The sequence below is a fragment of the Triticum dicoccoides genome, chromosome 4A (genome assembly GCF_002162155.2).
Source record: "Triticum dicoccoides isolate Atlit2015 ecotype Zavitan chromosome 4A, WEW_v2.0, whole genome shotgun sequence".
Lineage (NCBI taxonomy): Eukaryota > Viridiplantae > Streptophyta > Magnoliopsida > Poales > Poaceae > Triticum > Triticum dicoccoides.
In genome coordinates, this window is record NC_041386.1 from 286,067,284 (window position 1) to 286,088,698 (window position 21,415).

Below are 21,415 nucleotides of genomic sequence, written 5' to 3' on the forward strand. Positions count from 1 at the left end.
TGTTGGCGAGAGAGAGAGAGAGACAGAGAACAGGAGTCCGGGAGAGGGGGAGGTCGCGTTTTAGGCATCAAAGACTGATATAAACCATGTTTCGATATAAACTTGCATTCAAATATTTAAATTGGAGAACATGTTGTCTGCAATCCACACATGAACGGATATATGTGTATATCAAACAAGTTCATTAATTTGACTTTCAACATGATCATGGAGTACTATAATACTTTACAACATGCTACTCGATTGAGGTGTTCAATTTTGGATTTAGTTTAGTATTTTGACCTACTAAACGAGCTATTTCATTGAATCGAGATATTTCATTTTGGGTTTGATTCGCGTTTTTTAGTGGGTCAACTATTTGTCATATAGTAAATTGCTAGCAACGAGCATGTAAAAACACATGACTCCCGAGCATCATCTCTCCATCTAAAAAGAAGTGGCAAGCTAATATTTCAAAATTTGATCCGAATCGACTTGGTAAGGTAGACGTGGATGCTCGTTCTCCCAAAATTTGAACGAACCGTTAAACATCCTCTCTGCTCGGTGGAATTCGCCCGAGCAAATAAATGGGAGACGCAAAATTACCGTCCTATGTGGGACACGTATCAATTGGCCCGTTGTACATCGAGGGTAGGTTCGTAACTTCATCCAAGCGCGCCTTCTCCTTGGCCGAAATGACATGTGCCGAATAATTCATAAACCATGGTCGGCAAAACACGCTCTCCTCGCCCGAAATAGCTCGCGCCCTCTATTTCAAAACACGCTCTCCTCGCCCGAAATCGCTCGCGCCCACTATAGTTCAAAACACGCCCTCCTCGTCCGAAATTGCTCCCGCCCACTACTTGTGGAGAAGCAAAGTTACTCTACTATCCCCGGCCCTCAGTACACAGACCCAAGCCGAGAAGCCTATAGGCAGGGGTAGAACTATAACTCCCCCTCACATTTCAGACAAATGCGTCCCTAAGACATGGTTCCACTCCCCTCCCAATTCCCGCCCGCCCGCCCCCATTCATACCTCGTGGGCACCAAATCACCTTCTCCTCGGGAAGCTCCCTTCTCCCGAGCCGTGAAACCTCAGCCCCACCTCCATGGCGCACCCACTGCACCAATTTCACAACCGCCCTCCTCCCTAATGCCGGAGACGTTGCCCATTTGCCGTCGTGCACTAGGCCGTGTGCCTCTTACTCCGTGCTGCTGGTGTTGCCTCGACGACGACCGCGTGAACCATACCGGAGCCGATTCACCCCCGCTGTTGTTCACGGCGCCAGAGCGGCTCCAACTTCGGATCCGTCCAGAGTCCTGGCGCTGCTTCCGCGTAGCCGTCGACCGTCGCGACATCGCTCTTTCCCTGCCGCCGGTCGCCACCGCAACCGCGTAGGCCTCACCGACTCGGCAGCTGGACCTGCCTACTTCACCATGCCGCCAGATAGGTCACACCCTCATCTCAAATCACTTTATTCAGGCATCAGTTGTCTAAATTTTTATTCTAGGCCAATCGATTCCTAATGGAAAGCAGCACCCCTTGAGGCGGCGAAGCTCCTAGGCTGTCGGTTGGCTGGTGTCTAACGTAAGGGTGCGGGGCCGCAAGTTCGCCGTGGAAGCAGCGCTTAGATGGCTATCTTTTAGAGTTGCGTGGGTTGAAGGTACTACCGCCGCCGGATCTCGATGACGGGGAGTCTTTGTGGATTGGCCCGGGGGCGGCGCAACCACGGCAGTGCGGTGGGGCGGGGAGCGGGGTTTTGGCCGGGGCCACGGACGGCGGAGGCAGGCTGCTCTGCCGTTGGTCGCTGGCTCTTCGGGGAAGATTCCGAACAATGTCTGCCGGGAGGCACAAGACAGCCAGCCATCCGGCGTAGATCGGACAGTACCAAAATAAAATAAAATTGTGTGACCCCAATTCAGTCTTCAGTCAACAGACGTGTGACCACTCTCGTACCTTGCTGTTGATCTCTTAGTGTATTTCTTCAGATCAAAGAGATATGTCGTTCTTAATATTATGTGTTATCTGCATCTTCAGACACATCATCTTCTGACTCACCGCAGCTGCTCCAACAAGGGAAGCATACACCAGAAGGGAGCTATAGTCCTCACTCAACAGTTACCTGCATCGAATGCGCGTGCCCGACACGGACAGCCACAACAACTGCAGGGCCATCGACAAGTCAGCACATGATGCTCACTCCTATGGATGGCAGCCAGATAGGTTGTACCCTCATCTTACTTGTGTGCAACATTTATGGCTTTCTTATTCATCTAAGCATGGAAAATAGATCATCACATTTCACTATATATTCATGCTGATCTCTTACGGGTCTTGTTCAGGAGTTAAGGTTGTTCCATAGTTCAGCTAAGATACTTGTTATTTAGGTAACGTTGTTCCATAGTTATCATCCATCAGCCAATGCTATCCCACATGCTGGTGATTATAGTATTATACCACTTCTAGTATTACCTATGTTGTTCTTTAATACTTTTGTGTGCCATCTAGTTAATCTTGAGTACAAACGATACATATTCTGTAGCTTTCATCTGTGTTCTCCCTTTAGTTTATGAGACCTGTTGCTGCTAGTTAACCCCAGTCCTACTATTTATGTCGTCTCCTATAGGCACTCATTACATAAATCTTACTACTAGTTGTCTTCCATGCATGTCAGATATAATTGCACACACTGATATATCCACAAGAACCTCACGGGGCAATGTAAAGGCCAATAAACTTGATGTAAATGATACCCAATATGATGGAACATGTAAAGGCAGTTCTTCAGAAGACTTGCAGAAAGATGATGAATCCTCTTCACCCCACAAGGTCCTTGCTCTAACTTGGCCTGTGATATGGGTACAACATGCATATAATGTCCTGGAGTGTATCTACTCTGTTGCAATGCCATGTGCTTAGCATGCTGATCATGCATGTAAATATGTCATGCTTTCCTGTTTTTCAGTACCTATTCCATTCATGATAACATGTTTTCAAATTCAAGTACTGTCATTCTACTCTATCTCAATGCCATCTTCTTAATTTGGACATCATGCTTCTGAATATCTTATGCATTGTTATTCATCAGTATGTACTTCATCTGTCTACCATACCATGTTTTTTTACATTGAAGTGTTGTTCTAGTGCCCTGTTGCAATGCCATCTTATTTTCCCAATCATACACGTGTATGTTGCCTTAGTTATTTCTGTACGTATTCCGCTAGCATACAGTTTTACATTCAACTAGTGTTTTTTTTTGCTGTGTTGTCCTGTAGTATCCCTAGCTCTGACACCATACTCCCGCCATCGAGATTACATGTTGCCGAAATGGATAAAAAAGGATGTATCTAGAACTGAAATACGCCCAGACCCATCCATTTTTTCGGATGGAGGGAATACATGTCAATATGTCATGCCTTTCTATTCTTCAGTACCTATTCCATCTCTTTGTTGTCGCTTGTTTTATAATTAAAGCACCATTCTTCTATACAAGGCATGCAAGGGTAAGACGACTATGTTAGAATCTGAAGGGTTACAAACAAGGCCTTTGCAAAAGATCCAAACGCCAGGAGATAATAAACCAACTCCAATTTTTATAGATACTGCTCCAACACAGAGAAACCCAACTCCTACTAATAATAAGCAGATTCCAGTGGCCAAAGAACTAGTCCGCTCCAATCCAGCAAAAATATGTCAACTCAATTCTAAGAAGCATGTGCGTATCCTTGCATCATGAAATTTTATAGCATGCTGATCATATTTTCTACATGTTTCTTACCCATCTCTCTTTTAGAAAATAAGCTTAACAGATAGAAGAATTTCTGCAATGGTATCGTTTATGAGGAACGATTCTTACAGCAATTCTCTGTGCTCCAATGTAGATGTAAGTACCTGTTGTATATCACTATATTTTTACATCAGCATGTATTTTGTTAATCGGTGTGAATCCAACCTTTATCCGATCTAAATTTAGTTGTAGCAAAATGTATGATTAGAGGCCACAATGTTGATTTTTGCAAGGAAAACTGCCTGGTAGTTTTGCATCCTGAGCTGCATGAGTGTACTATCTCATATCAGTGGGTTTGAATACTTTGGTTCTGCTGTGGGGTTTTCAGTGTTTTTTTACTGTGTTGTCATGTCATATCCCTATCTCTTACATCATACTCCCTCCGTCCGGATTAAATGTCGCAGAAATGGATAAAACTGGATGTATCTAGAACTGAAATACGCCTAGACCCATACATTTATTTCCGGATGGAGGGAATACTTGTCAATATGTCATGCCTTTCTATTCTTGAGTACCTCTTCCATCTCTGTTGTAGCATGTTTTATAACTGAATCACCATTCTTCTATATAAGGCATGCAAGGGGAAGACAACTATGTTAGAATCTCCAGGGTTACAAACCAGGTCTTTGCAAAATATCCAAACGCCAGGAGATAATAAACGAACTCCATTTTTCATAGATACTGCTCCAGCACAGAGAAACCCAACTCCCACTGATAATAAGCAGATTCCAGTGGCCAAAGAACTAGTCCGCTCCAGTCCAGCAAAAGAATGTCAACGCCATTCTAAGAAGCGTGTGCGTATCCTTGCATCATGAAATTTTATAGCATTATGATCATATTTTCTACATGTTTCTTACCCATCTCTGTTTTTAGAAAATAAGGTTAAACGATACAAGACTTCCTCCATTGGGATCGTATTCGCGGAAAATATCTTGCGGGAATTCTCTGTGCTCCAATGCTGATGTAAGTACCTGTTGTATATCACTATATTTTTACATCAACATGTATTTTGTTAATCGGCGCGAATCTAACCTTCATCTGATCTAAAATTAGTTGTAGCAAAATGTTAAAGGCGCCAATGTTGATTTTTGTAAGGAAAACTGCCTGGTAGTTTTGCATACTGAGCTACATGAATGTACTATCTCATATCACACAGATTACTGAATTGTAGTGCTTCTCTGGTTGCCCATTCATTCATTGTGTCAATGTTGCTTTCGTATTACCTTACCTGGCTGATGATAGTTGTGCCATATTGTGTTAATTTGGTGTAGGCTAGTTGCCCAAACATTCGTTGTGTCAATGTTGATTTCCTATTATCTGACTTGGCCAATGATAGCAATGCTAGTGTGTTAATTTTGTGCAGGCTGCTGAAGATAAGAAGACAAAGTCTAAAAATAGCAAGGCAACCCCATTGTTTCTTTCCAATAAATCTAGGCTAGGTAATATGGCAATAACTCATGATTAATCTGTTTGGTTCCCGTCCTAATTTATGTTATGATGCAGTGGTCGAGACACTCTCCACTCTCAATAATACAAGCCTGCCAAAATCGCCATCTGAATCTGTTCAGTATCCTCTGTCTCGAATGCAACGAAATAAATGTATGTTTGTGAACCAATTAATGGCTGAAGAAATGATGGAAATGGTAGATGAATCAGAGGTGCAGAGTCATGCGACACAACAAATGATCAATGTTTTCAGAGACAGTGTAGCAAAGCAGCAAGAACTTGCCTACATGCTTATGGGCGTCATATGTGCTGAGGTTGCAGATTGTGACGTTGTAGATGGTTAGGTTCTGCCCATTTATTTGCACTGGCATCAATCTTTGATTGCCCAATGGATGTAATTTCCTGTAATATATGTTGGATGTGCAACGTTATTCCCTGTATGCCGTACCTTTGCTTGATCGGTTTTGGTCCTGTGCATAATTGCTCGTCGCAATGGGCTCAAATTATCTAATTTGGCCTAAAGACATGAACGAACTTTAGTGGGCCCATTAAGTTAATGGGCCGTTACTAGGCCGAAAGTTAATGGTCGGCCCTCGTACCTCCCGGGTCGTTAACAGGCCGTTACTAAGTTTGGGCTACATATGGCCCAACTATACTGTAGGCCTTTAGCAGGCTGAAAGAGACAATGGGCTTGTAATGGACCATGAAGAGCATGGGCCGCTAAGAGGCCGAAAGTCAGGTCGGATTGTAAACGGCCCAACTGTGTTGTGGGCCTTTAGCAGGCCAAAAGAGAAACCGGGCTGGTATTGGACCATGAAGGGCATGGGCCGTTAAAAGGCCAAAACTAAGGTCCGACTACAAATGGCCCAACTCATTTATGGCCAGTTAACAGGCCGATAGGCACACAGGGCCGGGAATTGGCCCAACACTTAAATGGGTCGCTAAAAGGCCAAAACTCAGGCCCGACTACAAATGGCCCAACTGATTTATGGGCCGTCAACAGGCTGAAAGTGACACCGGGCCAGAAATTGGCCCAACACTTAAATGGGCCGCTAAAAGGCCGAAACTCAGGTCCGACTACAAATGGCCCATCAAATTTATGGGACACCAACAGGCTGAAAGACACACCGGGCCGGAAATTAGCCCAACATTTAAATGGGTCGCTAAAAGGCCGAAAGATGTACATCCTGAAAATTGGCCCATCCATTAAATGGGTCGTTAACAGGCCGAAATCTCATTGGGCAGATATTGAGCCCAAATATATAGCGGGCTGTTAACGGGCTCGAACTGACGATGGGCTGCAATGGTGTCAAATCTTTAACGAGCCGTTGACGAGCCGAATTGGCACATCTCGTATGGGCCATGGGCTTAAATGGACCTAACACAAGTAGGCCTTATATGGGCCAGCCTGCTAATTTTTACTGGGTCGGCCTTTTTCACGGGAATGGGCCACTATTGGGCTGTGCCACGTGTCGACCTATCATAGGCGCCTCCTGTCCAATGAGTGGATGACATCTGTCCCAACGTGTTCCCTTCGGCTAATCAGAATTTTACACGTGGAAATTACCCATTGGTCAGGGCTGTTAACGGGTTATCGGATCCAAAATCCGACCCGATAGCTTAACGGCTTTCCGTTATGGTGGATTCCACGTGTCGGTCACCCTTCACGAAAGCACTTCTGTGATGCGCGATTGATCGTCATGGAAGTGGACACTTCCGTGATGATAATTTTGGTAATGTCATGGAACACTTCTACGACATCACATGTATGACTATCTTGATTCTGTCATAAAATCGTCATGGATGTACATGCATGACAAAAAACGCGACCTACTGTGACAAACACTTATCATCACGGAAGTGTATCTTTTTTGTAGTGTAATCAGTGTGAAAAGACTAATTTGCCACTGTTGTGACCCCTTTATCTATAAAAGGAGGTCCATGACAACCGTAGAGAGGATTCGGACCCTCGCATATTTATACACGCGTAGCCATTCTCGCCCCGAGGCAAACCTTGTCGGGCAAGAGCGCCGCGTTCCCCGCTATTATCCACCATCAATCCACCAAAGCAGGAGTAGAGTTTTACACCTCACGGCGGCCAGAACCTTGGTTAAACTGCCCATGTGATTTCTGTCGCGCTGTGCTATGCTTCTCCGCTCTTTGTGCAACGTGACCATCGCCCCGCCGAACCAAAAGGGGCTCATGGTCCCATAGGCGGCCATGGTTTCCCACGACATATGGCCGAAACACAACCCTCCCTTATTTGTTTTTTTGACTTGGATGTAGCCACCCTGCATGTTGAAGCCCAAGAGAGCTCTGTCAAGAACATACTTTATGTGTGTGTAATCTTTCTTCTCTATGTTCTTCGACGGGTCCAAATATAGAGCTCGGGAGAAATGCGGGTAAAGAATGATGAAAACGCCCCCCCTGCTGTGCAAAATACACGATCAAGTTAGCCTCTAGGTGTGAAATGTAATTATTGAAATGCACAAAAGGATGTATGTGTTATAGTAGCTATCCGTGGATGACTTACTCGAGATGGTAAGGTAGTAGAATCATTTCCTTGTACTTATCGATGACCAAGAATTCTTCGATGTACTCCCTCGCATATTGGTGGTTGGCTTCGTTGATTGACAAGAAGCCCTCATGCATATAGTACGGGTCCGCAACTGCAAGACTAGCGACTTTCTCTCTTTTGATGATGTAGTTCATAAGCATCGCATATAGGCAGACGAAGATAAAATCTAGTGTCCTCATTCGAAACATGTCGAAGTAATCAAATCACACGAAGAACAGGTGTGCGGGTAATGTGTCTACGTACATCTTGCCACTGCGTGACACATGAACCATATGAAGCGGGTATCCTGGATCATTCGAGATGACAAGGCTTCTCCCTGTCAATAGCACACGGTCATGGAGTCTCCTGAGATCCCCTATTATGGCAGCTAGCGCATCCGCTGATACCATTGGCTTTCCCACGACATGGTGTAAAGACGCATGTTTGATCGGTACGCTGTCCGTAACTCTGGTCTTCGGAGGTGGCTGGCTGCTAGAAGAAACTTTGGTACCTTTAGAGCCTTTTTTCGCCGGTCTCTTCCTCTGCTTCTTCTTGGTGGGCTCAGGTGCTGGTCGGTCTGTCAGACCCTCCCTAAGCACCGCCCCTAGTTTTGTCGGGCTCAGCATTGCACACCTCTAGCTTAGTTGAGCTTGGGTTGAGGCAGCATCTAGAGGCGTGTCCTGCGAGGATTGCATGAACAAAGACTTCTTGCACTCCCGAGGACATTCCGGCTCCGGTACAACATGCATCTCATATTCATATGGTTAACTCATCGTTACTTTGTTGTCTAAGCCGGTATTGACATACTAGAGAGGGTCATCCACTCTCCATGTCATGATCCATATCCTCTTCTGTGGAGTCGACATCATCATCCACCGGAATGGTTGTCCCCTCTTCCTCGTGTCTCTTGATCTCACCCAACAGCACAAATGATGGTTGTAGTTGTGTAGGTGGGGTTGTGGTCATACCTTCCCGAGGTCCCGTTGGTGTGCTCCCAGCAACCTCCACACGAAGAAGATTCTTTGGCCATAGGATTACCCAATTTTTGCATTGTCCAAGCTGTGTTGAGGTCTCATCATCCTCTCCACCGGTTTGTATGGGATGAGGAAAACCCTCGTAGCCCGCTTTAACACTCACCATGGAGACCCTTAAGGTGTTATTAGGCATCTACCAGCGGTGGAACAAACTATCCTTGGGCTTCAGTATAGTACCCTTCCCCACATCCACCAACCCGCCCTTCATGTGGTAGAGGGTGCACGGAGTGGAGTCGGCCTGCGGAAACATGTACGTGTGCGGCGTCAGAGATACAAAAGGAACGAGAACTGAAGATTAATTAGTTATGTTGATGAGGGTGCAGCGCATATTTACCATGAGGGCGTCGAGCTCAGCTAATGTCGATGGCCCGACATTCAAGCCAGAGACGGAGCACGGGCTATTGTGAGAGGGTGCGGGAGTAGGTGCTGGAGTAGGTGCGGCTACGGTTTCCATAGCAGGTACGTGTGCGGGTGCGGGTGCGGTGTTCATTGAGTTGCTCCCAGTGAAGCTGGGCATGGGAAAATCAGTTGGGGTTGCATTTGGATTTTGTTGCACCCAGCTGACCACAGTCGGAACCAAGCTTGTAAGTACAACTACCATATCATTTCTGCAAGCACCTACCGCTTCCCGGATTGCCCCATCTTTGGTTTTCTCGACCGCATGTGCCACCTTCTCATTGATAGTCACTTGACTGAACTTCTTTCTCTGCCTTTTGGCCTCGGGGTCCTCGTTGTAATAGTACTTCCACATGGCGCCATCTCTGGCACCGTGCACATGTCCATATTGCGGTCACTGGTCCGGCGGGTGTCCCATCATTATGTTCATGGCCTGGTTGAAAGGGGTGTCCCACTTGTACCTCACCGATGATTGAGTCGACGGAGTCGACAAGTCGGTTTCGGCTGTAAACTTGTTGTGTTAATCTCTCTATAAAATACAGTGTGAATCTTTTATGAATGTGACTAGAATGTTGTAGACTTGATTGATCAGAAGCTAATATATAAGGTGGTAAAAGGATAATTACTAGTATTCTCTTGAATTTCCTAGTCGGCCCGTTAGTGAAATAAAAATTGGGGGGTCCCACGAGAACCGGGCCCTGATGAAGTCGTGCTCATGCGGGTCGGTGAACTCAGCCAAGGAGTCTGGGATCCCCAGATGTTCATGTTCACGTCCTACTTAGCCCACATGGGCTTCTTGATGCGGAGCATCCTACGGTCATCCCCATGGACCAACCATCACCTCACGAAGTGCCAAGAGGACCTATGACTCGAGCTAGAGCTAGATCTCTCGAGACCGAGGTGACTTCTCTCATTAGTGATATTGCATATGACCCCCTCGAGACATGGCTACTACCTAAATCCGAGATGTTGTGCATGATCAGGTACCAAGAGGACCCTCCCAAAGATGCACGTGAAGATGATCAAGTCCCCAAGTTCACGGATGAAGAGAACCAACGGAAGGAGTCAAGAACACCTCCCAGGCCCCTGACATCCGGCCACGACCCCGTACATCCGGCCCCTGGAGCGTTGTCCACCACAGCTGCATAGCCGCCAAGCATCTATAGGCCCCGGACATCCGGCCCTTCCTGAGCTCCCGGAAATCCGGCCTCCCTCCCGGATATCCAGAAACCACTGAACCCGAGAGCGACAAGGCCAGCCTCTCCAGCCCGGACATCCGTCCACTCCAGCCCGGACATCCGACCCCGCGTGAAAGCCCGGACATCCGGCCTGACGCCCGGACGTCCGACGTCCCCTGTCTGCGTATAGTGTAAGGGCCCGAGGCCCGTGTACCCCTTCGCCCACCTAGACTATATATACTCTTCTCCTAACTATGTTTTAGGGTTAGCGTTGTGATAGCTCATGTGAGAGATAGAGCCTCGCTCATCCATATCGGATCTACTCCTTGAGAGAGACCACAGCCCCTCTACAGAGAAGATCCACCTTGGATTCAAGACCCCCTCTTGGGTGGCCCCATCAAGACCTCCTCATGGAGAAGACCGGTTACCATTTGTATTGTCCCTTGTTGATCATGGATCATGTATCTCTCTGTGTGTACTTGGATCTAGCTTATGTGTGATCGTTCTTGTTGGTTTTAGTGATTCTCTCGTGTTTCCCTCGTGTTTCACCTCGTGTTTCCCCTCGTGTTCTTCGTGTTCTTCACGGGAACCTCTCCTTTCGTGAAAGATCGGCCATCTAGGGTTCCACCCTACATCATCTTGGTATGTAGATCCACGTTGATCACGATTCCAGAGCCTCCCCATTGTGTTTCTAGCCTTGTTTTGTTGATTTTGTCCCTAATTCAAAAATTCCCCACAAAAATAGCCCTCAATTTTTTTTGTGATTTGTTGGTGTGACGAAGTTTTGTTGGATTTGATCCGCGGATTTCAAGTGTTACAGGTACATCTAGCTTTCCATCAACTTTTCCCCAATTTACATCCACAAATTTCCTCGAATTTTGCCCGGATTTGACCTCTCCACGCGAAGTTCATCGAGTTCGTCCGCGGATCCAGAGCCCGGACATCCGGCCTGACAGCCCGGACATCCGGCCATCCCCGGACATCAAGCCCGGACATCCATCCCCTGGCAGCATCACTTCCATCCACCGCCTCGTTTTTCCGTCCAAATTTCTCCAAATTTTGTTCTGGTGCACACATACACTTCCGCATACCACCACAAGCAACAACGACAAGTCGAGTTACAAGAAAAATTCGACTCCTGCAAGCCATCCTCCTACAACGAGCAACTTCAAGCCGAGAGCTTCATCATCATCTACCCCAACCGATGAGACCGTCAAGACAAATTCCTTCAAATGCTTCACATGTGGAGGCCGAGGCCACAATTCCTTTGAGTGTACAAACAAGCGAACCATGATCCTCAACGATGAGGGTACATACGACTCCATGAGTGAAGGAGAAACGGAAGCACTTGAGCAAGTCGCCATGCACACCGGCAAGTGAACGATGAAGAGGAACAAGTCTTTTGTGATGAATATTCAAGTCCCGCTCTTGTTGTCTCCAAGGTCTTGACCCTTCAACATCACCAAGAAGAAGACCAAAGATGCCACATATTCCATACCAAGGCCGGCATCAATGGAAGGTCCGTCAAGGTCATCATCAATGGAGGGAGTTGTCATAACCTAGCAAGTGAAGAACTTTGCTCCAAGCTCCAATTGCCCAAGATGAAGCACCCATGCCCCTACAAAGTTCAATGGCTAAGCGACTCCGACACTATTCAAGTCGAGCGTAGAATGCAAGTCTCCTTCAAAATCGGAGCTTACGAAGACACTTTGGAGTGTGATGTCATTCCAATGACCGCTTGCCACCTTCTTCTTGGTCGACCATGGCAATTTGATAGAGGTGTCATCCACAATGGCCGAACGAACCACTACATCTTCAAGATGAAAGGAAAGGAGTACGTACTTCGCCCTATGTCTCCAAGCCAAGTGATCGACAACAAGCAAGGCACCCATCGTAAAGAGAATGGTGAGAGAGCAAACCACCAAAAAAAGAGTGAGCACCTCAAGCCCAAATTGAGTGCCTCCACGATGAGCGAAAAGAAGAACTTCGTTCTATTTGCCACCAAAAGTGAGATAAGAGGAGTGTGTGAGAACCCATCTAGTGTCCTACACTATGTCCTTTTGTGCAAGGACAGCGCACCAAAAGCTAACACCTATTACACTCTACCTTTAGTGTCGTCTTCTCTTTTGCAGGAATTCCAAGATGTTTTCCCCAACGAGCTACCTCCGGGACTACCTCCACTACGAGGCATCGAGCACCGCATCGACCTCATCCCCGGAGCACCACTTTCGAAGAAAGCTCCCTACCGCGTCAACCCAAAAGAAACCAAAGAAATACAAAGGCAAGTAAAGCATCTCATAGACCAGGGACATGTGCGTGAAAGTTTGAGTCCTTGTGCCGTTCCGGTCATTCTTGTGCCAAAAAGAGACAGTAGCTTTCGCATGTGTTCCGATTGTAGACCCATCAATGCTATCACCATTCGATATAGGTACCCCATTCCACGCCTTGATGATATGCTCGATTAACTTAGTGGTGCCACTATATTTTCCAAAATAGATCTTAAAAGTGGTTACTATCAAATCCGCATGCAAGAGGGTGATGATTGGAAAACCGCTTTCAAAACAAAGTTTGGTTTGTATGAGTGGTTAGTCATGCCTATGGGTTTATCGGAAGCACTGGGTACTTTTATGCGTCTTATGAATCATGTGTTTCGCCCTTACATTCGTGAGTTTGTTGTGGTCTACTTCGATGATATCCTTATTTATAGCAAATCTTTAAAGATCATGTCACCCATGTTCGAACCGTTTTGCAAACTCTTCGAAAAGAGTGTCTCCATGCTAACATGGAAAAGTGCCTTTTTGGCATTGATAAGCTCGTTATCTTGGGTTTTGTTGTTCCCTCTAAGGGTGTTCATGTTGATGACTCTAAGATCACTGCTATTAAAACTTGGCCACAACCAACCAACTTGTGTCAAGTGCGTAGCTTCCTTGGTTTAGCCGGTTTCTATCGTATATTTGTGAAGGACTTTAGCACCATTGCTTCACCTTTGCATGATTTGAGCAAGAAAAATGCGCCTTTTGTTTGGGGACCATCCCAAGATACCGCATTCAATGAGCTTAAGAATTTGCTTACTCATGCACCCATGCTTGCAGTACCCAGCTTTGACAAGCCCTTTGATATCAATTGCGATGCTAGTGGTAATGGCATAGGAGGTGTGTTAACGCAAGAGAAGCGCCCCATAGCTTACTTTAGTGAGAAACTTTTCGGAGCTCAACTCAATTTCCCCTCTACGACAAAGAGTTATATGCTTTTGTGCGAGTTTTGCATGAATGGGAACATTATCTTCACCCTCATGAATTTATCATTCATATCGACCATGAAATGCTTAAATACCTTAAGGGTCAAACTAAGTTGAACAAACGTCATGCTAAATGGAGTGAATTCATTGAGTCTTTTCATTATGTCATCAAGTACATCAAAGCTAAGGAAAATGTTGTAGCGGACGCTCTTTCCCGCATATGCATGCTTATTACTCAACTTGAATTGGATGGCATTGGCTTTTGAGCACATAAAAGACTTGTATGCGCATGATCCCACTTTTGCTACTCCTTATGCCAAATGTTTGAGGCGTACATCTTGGGAACGCTATTACATCAAAGATGGATATCTTATGAGAGCTAACAAACTTTGCATCCCCGAGTCTTCTCTTCGTTTGTTGCTTTTGCAGGAATCTCATGGAGGAGGACTAATGGGACATTTTGGACACGACAAGACTTTTGCTATGCTCTCCAAGAACTATTATTGGCCCAAGATGTTTCGTGTCGTCAACCGCTTCACCAACCGATGCTCTACATGTCGCAAAGCTAAGTCCAAAGCTCAATCACATGGCGTTTACATGCCTCTCCCAATTCTATATCAACCATGGGAAGATATTAGCATGGATTTTGTACTTGGATTTCCTAGAACTAGAAAAGGAAAGGATTCAGTATTTGTTGTTGTGGACCGATCCTCTAAGATGGCACATTTCATTCGTTGCAACAAGATCGAGGATGCTTCACATGTTGCCAATATATTTTGTAGGGAAATCTTACGGCTACATGGAGTGCCAAAGACGATTGTCTCGGACCGCGACGTTAAGTTCTTGAGTTACTTTTGGAAGACCCTATTCGCCAAGCTCGGAATCAAGCTACTCTTTTCCACGACGTACGCTCCACAAACTAACGGCAAAAACGGAGGTGACCAACCGCACACTCTCGGCTCTAGTTCGCGTGCTAATCAAGAAGAACATCAAGTAGTGGGAGGAGTGTCTACCTATCACCGAGTTCGCCTACAACCGCACAAGATACTCAACTACCGGCAAGTCCCCCTTCGAGGTCGTCTACGGATTCAACCCATTGTCGCCATTGGACATTCTCCCTCTACCACTACAAGAGCGCATCAATATGGACGCAAGTGCACGTGTGAACCATCTCAAGAAGGTGCATGAAGATACAAGGCACACCATAGAGCGCCAAGTACAATGACTTGTGACCAAGCTCAACATTAACAAGCACTCCATGGTGTTCAACACTGGAGATGTTGTGTGGCTACACCTTCGCAAGGACCGCTTTGTCACACCCTAGCTAGTTCATGCATTAGAGTGATAGCATCATGTTTAAATTTCCCAGAAAAATGAAATGGGGATGATAGAACCCCCAGCACCCCCCTTAAACCAACTAGGGTTTACTAAAATATTTTTCAATGAACCTGAAATGCCCTTCTAAAAAGTCCACCCTTTTTGTTTTGGGTTAAAACCTTTGACAAAATTGGTGAACATTTTCTAGGACATCTTAAGGTCATTGAATTACCTCATATAGTATTTGCATTTGGGCATTTAAATGCTATAAAATATTTTAAATGCTCAAATAATTCTGGAAATAAGTGTGGGCTGTTGGAAATAATCTAAAAAGAGCCTATGATTATTTTCAGGATTTTTGTAAGTGCCTAACTATTTTTAATGAAGCCACAAACCTATAGAAAAATAGAAAAAGAAAAACAAAGCAAGCAGAGGCTTACCTAGCGCCCACCTAGCAGGCCCACCTGCCGGCCTAGCCCAGCCCCGCTCCAGCGAGCTGCTTGGCTTGGCCAGGCAGGCAGGCAGGTGCTCGACGCCAGCACCTACGCGTGCCACGCAGCTGCCCACTGCCCTGCTTCCTCCCCTCGCAGTGCTGCCGCCCTAGATCAGTCACCCACTCCTCCCCCGAGCTCGCAGACACGCCTCTCTCTCCCCAGCTCCTCTCCCTCACACTCCCGCACCATGGCCGACGCTGCCGCGCCCGCGCCACCGTGCTAACCGCACCCGCCGTCGTCCCCGAGCCGCAGCACCGTGTCCACTAGCTTCGCCGTCGTCGACTACGTTGAGCAGGCAGAGACCCAAGCGCTCGCCCGCTTTGGAGTCGCTGCTGACCCCGTCTCCCCCAACTCCGACCGCCGAGATCCCCATTGTCGCCCCGCTCAGCTCCAGCCTTCCCCGAGCCCGCTTCGACGCTTGCTGCAATCGCGGTGAGCCAACTCCGTCCTCCCCCTCTCCACTAACTCCCTCTTGCACCGTGTGCACCGCACCATGCTCACCCAAGCACCCGCCGCCGCCGAACTCATCGCCGACATGACTCCGGCCACCCACCGGCCACACCATTACGACCAACGCACTCACCGCACTCGCAGGAGCCCGTAGCACCACTCGACGTGCCTCTCCGTGCCCCACAGCCTCGGTTTCGACCTCGCCCGAACTCCGGCGACCGCCAAGGTCGTCACCGGCGATGTTTCCGGCCACCCCAGCTCCACCCACTGCCACCACTCGATGCAGCTTGCTCCCAGCTATGCGTAGATGCTCTCCGCCGCCCATTTGGTCACCGGAACGCGTAGATGCACTTCCACCGCCGTGTCTGGCCTCGCCGGCGGCTAAACGCCGGCGGGTTTGAACCATTGACTTTGACTCGGTGGGCCCAGGTTGACTCCCCTGAGTCTATGACAAGTGGGCCCCCTCTGCTAATTAACCTAGGGTTAGCACTAACTAATTTTAGTTAGTTTAGGTCACTCACATGCGGGCCCAGGCCCCACTGACAGTTTAGTTAGTATTAACTTAACCCTGTTAATTAGTTGTTTCACTGACGTGTGGGTCCCAGCCGTCAGGTTTGACGTGGGCTGGCGCCTTTGACTCGCTGACGTCACAGTGACGCAGTGCTGATGCAGTTATTTATTTTCTGGATTTATTTTTATATAGGAAATTCCAGAAAATAGCCAAAACTTCTAAAAATCATAGAAAATCAACCATAGCTCCAAATCAAACAATTTATATATGAAAAATGATCAGAAAAATTCAGTCTTTCCATCTGTAATGGTTTCATGCATGACAAAACACTTTAACCTTGCTGTTTAGGTGAAACAAGCCAATACACTTATAATGCATAAGAACTTAAGCTACCATTTGAATCTTTGATTCAAATGGACCCATTTCAACTTGTTTCACATTGCATTAGGCAGGACACCTCATTTTGCCATGTCATAGCATGCATCATACTGTTGCATATTGCCATGTGTTGATTATATTCTATGGTGTCTTTCGTGGTAGGTTCTGCCTCCAAGGATATCTCTGAGTATCCAACTGAGGGGCAGTACCCTACTACCACTCCATCAGGCAAGCAGCCCCATTGATCATATCGATACAATCCCATGTTCTCGCCTCTACTCTCGTTTACTGCATTAAGACAACAACGTTTCAAACTGCTGTGTGCTACGGTAGTTGAACCCTTATCCTCTGCATGACCTTTCATTGCCACAGTAACTAGATGAAACCCACTAGCATGTGTAGGAGTTGATTGAGCCATGTATGTGTTTCCTACCTTGCTATGCCTGCTATGCTTAGAGTTGTGTCAGGTCTGGTTCATCTGGGTGATGGGCTAGAGTGAAATGATTATGTCGTTAATGTGAGGGATGTGTTGAACATGATTTGGTAAAGGTATCGATGAGAGGCCATGTAGGAGTACATGGTGGGTTGTTTCATTGAGGCCATCCCTAAGAACTAAGATCTGTATGTGTGATTTAAGAATCAGCTACTACCATACATTGGGTCCGAAACCAATGGACCCTCTCGGCTTCTTAATCACCCTAGTACTCTTTCCAGGAGTTGCAATTAGTTTCTGGTGTTTGTAGGTTATGTGTTGGCGGCCGTGCGTAGCGCTGACCCTAGGGGTGGGCTATGATGCGGTAGATACACCGTGGCCGGGTATGCCGGGCGCCCGTTAGGCGTCTCGGGACCATGTTCACATCGTTCGGGGCCGTATGTGGAAACCTCGGCCGGACTCCCTGCGGATGGAACCTGGATAGGCGATAAACCTGGACTAGAGACTTGAGTGTTCAGGTAGGCCGTGGCCGACACCCTCGTTGGGCTTCCGCTTGAAGGTTGCCGAGTACATGTCGTGTAAACAACGGTAAGTGGTGAGAGCGTGTATGAAGAAGTACACCCCTGCAGGGTTAACATCATCTATTCGAATAGCCGCGTCCGCGGTAAAGGACTACTTGGTTGCCTATACAGTTCATAGACAAGTTAATGGTTACTACTAAAAGACTCAAGATAAGTGTGAGTACCGAGGATGGCCCTCTCGTAGGATGACGAGGGAGGATCCCCGGTAGAGTATTCTGTTGGTGATTAGTGGACTCGTGTGCGAAAACTATTTTACTAGTGGTGTCTCATAGGATAGCTTAGCCAAGAGTCAAAGCTGGCTTGCTGCAATAACTCCACCACCTTCTTGAGAATGAGCATGTATAGTAGGTTCTGTTGTAAGACTTGCTGAGTACCTTTGTACTCATGTTTGCTTTAATTACTGTTTTCAGACGACAACACTGCCCCCTCCGATGGGTTTTATGTAGACCTCGATGTTGATGAGTAACTTGCCACCCAGGTGGTGATTCTGGCCATGGAGGGCCCTACGTAGATAGACAGGCTTCGACAAGCCTTCTTTCTTTCTAGTGTCTGTACCCAAACTATTTGCTTTCGCATGTGCTTGTATGCTTGTATGACTTGAGTGTCGGGTCATGTGACCCCTACCTGTATGAACATGTTATGTATGGCTCTCTAGAGCCTTTAAATAAAGTACTTGAGTTGTAGAGTTTTATTGTGATGCCATGTTGTATTTGCACATATCGAGCATATTGTGTGTATGATTGAAATGCTTGGTATGTGTGGGATCCGACAATCTAGTTGTTTATCCTTGGCAGCCTCTCTTATGGGGAAATGTAGTCTAGTGCCCTTAAGCCATAGTAGTCTGCTACAGCCCGGCTCACCAGAGTCCTGCTAGCCCAGCACTACTGCTTAGGACACTTGACTGGCTAGCATGTGTTTCACTTCGTTCCTATGTCTGTCCCTTCGGGGAAATGTCACGCGGTGACATCCGGAGTCCTGCCTAGCCTGCTACAGCCAGGGTTCCCCGGAGTCCTGTTAGCCCAGTGCTACTGCCCAGATTCACACGCTGTTGACCGACATGCTCGATGTGATTCATGTATGCCTGTCCCCATAGGTCTGTGCCGCTTTGGGTCCACGACTAGCCATGTCGGCCCGGGTTCTCTGTCACATGGATGCTAGCGACACTATCATATACGTGAGCCAAAAGGCACAAACGGTCCCGGGCCATGGTAAGGCGACACTCGTGGGAATACCGTGCGTGGGGCCGCAAAGTGATATGAGGTGTTACCGGCTAGATGGATGTGACTTGGAATCGAGGTCCTCACAGCATTGGCATCAGAGCCGGACTGCCTGTAGGTTCGTTGAGCCAAACTAGTCGATGTTGAGTATAGAAATGCTTTAGTTATATGTAGGGGAATTGATTGTGGGAGGGAACATAAGGCTCTTTTACTCCTTTACCTTATGCCCTCTGATCTGAGCCATTCTCTTCTCAATCTACGTGGGTTGAGGACTAGGCTCTCTTCTTCTATCAGGTTCATGTGTTACTAATCCGTAGTAGCTTATAGGATTGTTGTTACAAGCCTCAGTACAGTTTCTACTACTTTTAGTATGTTGCCAGTTGAATCAGAACCCATATATGATGTGTTGAGTGGTACTGCAAACTGTTGTGGATGTCTCAAATCTTTTTCTGAGCATTTACAGCCGTTATGCTGTCCGATTTCCCCTAGAAATTTCTAATTCCTTTGCATTATTCTGTGCTTTCAGATGGCCACCCGTTCCCAGAACCAAGTGGTTGGTCTGACCTGGTGCCTCAATGTGCCCAGCCACACGGCCATGTTGGTTCGAGTGATGGTCGAGTCAGGTTATCGGTGGTATCCGGAATATACCGTCGAGGAGCAGTTCAGAGACTTCAACTAGAGCCAGTACCTATGTACCGTCAGGATATATCCCTCTTATCCTGGAGTCACTGAGCCCCTTCACTGTTCCTATGGACTTGGGGTCACTATTGAGATGTCTGTGCAGGATGCAGCCTATTCAATGATGACTATCATTCGAGCCAGGACTGCCTTGCTTCAGAACACCGATTTCTGTTACATGCCAGCCTCACTTCCTAGAGCACAGGGGTACTATCAGGCTTTGTACTATGACTCTACACATGAGGAGTCACTACTCCGCACCACTGCCGAGATGCTCGAGGATAAGGACCGCGAAAATCGGGCCTTGCGTATGGAGCTTTTCAACTCTCGTGCTGACCACTGGGCCACTTTGACTCAGTTTGCACCTACGGTACAGGCAGGATAGATGGACCTGAGGGACCTGTACCCTATATGGTCTGGGTTGCCAGATTGTATGGAGTGGCGCGATGTAGGAGGCATCACCCCTCCTCGTGGTCCCCGTCTGCCACCACCTGTGGGACCAAGGCCACATTCGAGCCCCTATGGTCCGCAGGCTCCGCAGGACCGTCTGTTCCCAGATGATCATGTTCCACTTCCAGGCTTTGGTGGCGACTTTTATGAGGATTACTACGGAGCCGTCTGAGCTAGTAGTAGTTTCACCAGTACTGTAATAGTTGTATTCTCCATAGTCCTACATGACCCGTGGGATACGACTGGGTGTGTATCACGCTCCGGAGGTGTAGAAAAATAATGTATAGGAGCTTGGAATGCCTCCGATGAGATGTAATGTCTTTCACCATAGTTGTACTCTAGCATGGTCTTATACTAAGCTATGTACGGTGTGTATGACCAATGGTATATTTATGGCAGTTTCTATATTACCATGTCATGCAATGAACATCGTAGCATTCCATGTTATCCATTACATTCTGCACTTCCTTGCTAAGTTTGTGCCATCCTTGTCTAAACCATTGTCTTGTTTTTCCTAGGATGGTCAACACCCACAGCAACCCTGCTACCTCGGAGCAGGGGGAAGCCAGTGCAGCTAGGGGTGAAAATCTGCCTCACCCGCCTTCTCTGGCCGAAGTTATGCTGGAGGCGGAAAGAAACAAGCGTGAGACTAACCGCTTGCTGGAGCGGATTGAGCAGAACACTGCACGCCATTGGCGAAATGACTTGGTGTCAATCAATGAATTTATCAAGTTGTACCCACCAAAGTTTAATCATTCCGTCGAGCCCCTCGACGTGGATGACTGGCTCCGCAGCATCACACACAAGCTACGTTCTGCCAACGTAGCCGAAGCTGATAAGGTTACCTATGCTGCCTATCACCTCGAAGGCCCTGCTAGCCTTTGGTGGGAAAACTTTGAGGCTATGCGCCCGGTCGGCCAAATCACTACTTGGGCTGAATTCAGTGAGGCTTTCCGTGAGCATCACATCCTGGAAGGTCTCATAGATCTCAAGAGGGAAGAGTTCTGCAATTTCACCCAAGGAAGACTGACTGTGGATGCATATAGTCATGAATTTGGGAATCTGGCACGATATGCTCCTGAAGAGGTATCCACTGACGCTAAGAAGCAGGCAAGGTTCCGCAAGGGACTTAGCCCTGAGCTTCGCCGCGATCTTCGTCTGCACGAGTGCACCTCCTTTCAGAAGTTGGTCAATAAAGCCATCAGTGCTGAGACAGGCCAGTCTGACTATGACGCTTCACGCTAGAACTCTTGTGATTTTGGCTCTTCATTCGGCTCTGGATCTCAGAAG